The sequence below is a fragment of the Belonocnema kinseyi genome, chromosome 5 (genome assembly GCF_010883055.1).
Source record: "Belonocnema kinseyi isolate 2016_QV_RU_SX_M_011 chromosome 5, B_treatae_v1, whole genome shotgun sequence".
Classification (NCBI taxonomy): domain Eukaryota; kingdom Metazoa; phylum Arthropoda; class Insecta; order Hymenoptera; family Cynipidae; genus Belonocnema; species Belonocnema kinseyi.
The window spans coordinates 143970163-143971203 of NC_046661.1; the positions used below are offsets into that span (position 1 = coordinate 143970163).

Here is a 1041-nt window from a genome sequence, read left to right on the forward strand (position 1 = left end):
AGAGAGAGCGGATAGAATAAAAATGTAGGATCTGTGCGCGAGGCTTGTCGTGCGCGCAGCATGAGCGATTATTGAAGATATTAAAAGTATACTAATTTTTTAAAAATATGTAAGAATAATTTAACAAGTTTGCAGAGCTCTGGTGTTCCGTCGAAGAGGAGGAAGAGGGATAGACGTTAAATGATAAGAGACGTGTAAATGATAATAATATTGTGCAAAGATGTATTTCGACTATGAACAAAAATCAGCAACCAAAAGAGAGAGAAGAGCAAATTGTTGTCCAGAAATAAACAAATTTAAGAGTGATGTCAAGCGTTGAGAATCATTATCCTCACTTTTATTATTTAAATTGATTAACTTATGGGCCAATTTAATACTTTAAATAATTTAATTTTTTTTTTAATAATTCAATTTAGGTTTTGAAATCTCTTCAAACGATTTTGAAATTTTGTGAATACCTGGGAATGTTGCACAATAGAAAATATTTGAATTCTCTTCAATCCCATTAAATGACTGATATCCATTTTTAAAATCCATTACAGTCTTTTAGATTTTCTTTAAAGATCTTGAAATGCCAAGAAATTTGAAAAAGACTTAAAAATATTTAAAATCCTTTAAGGGCATGTGACAGAGCTAAATACCTATATTACCGACCTCACTTTTTCGGTTCACTGAATGTTTTTTTGAACCCAAGAACTTTTTTTGTAAATAAGATATCGAGCTGAAACTTTGGAAGATTTATTAGAGTACAATAAAGTACGTTTAGGTACTGCATTTTGGTAGGAACTTCACTGAAAATTATTTCATCTTTTTTCTGAAGCTCAACATTTTTTGAACGTTCGAACTTTTTTTTTTTATAAAATATCGGTCTCAAACTTTGAGAAATGCAAGAGCCGAAAGAAAACTACATTTAAGTACAAAGGTTAATAATAAAAGATCTAAAAAAAAATATTTCAACAATCAATTCCAACGGCATCAGCCGGTAACGTTGTACACGAAAATACGAACTCTCTAGAGCCTCGTCTAGTGGCCGCCAGGTTT

The 1041-nt window shown here is 31.1% G+C and overlaps 1 protein-coding gene across 1 annotated transcript in view; it reads left to right on the forward strand.

Moving 5' to 3' along the window:
• LOC117173935 (kinesin-like protein KIF2A) overlaps positions 1–1041 on the forward strand; it is a 63071-nt gene that overhangs the window by 60732 nt on the left and 1298 nt on the right. The gene's annotated exons all lie outside the window — the stretch shown is intronic.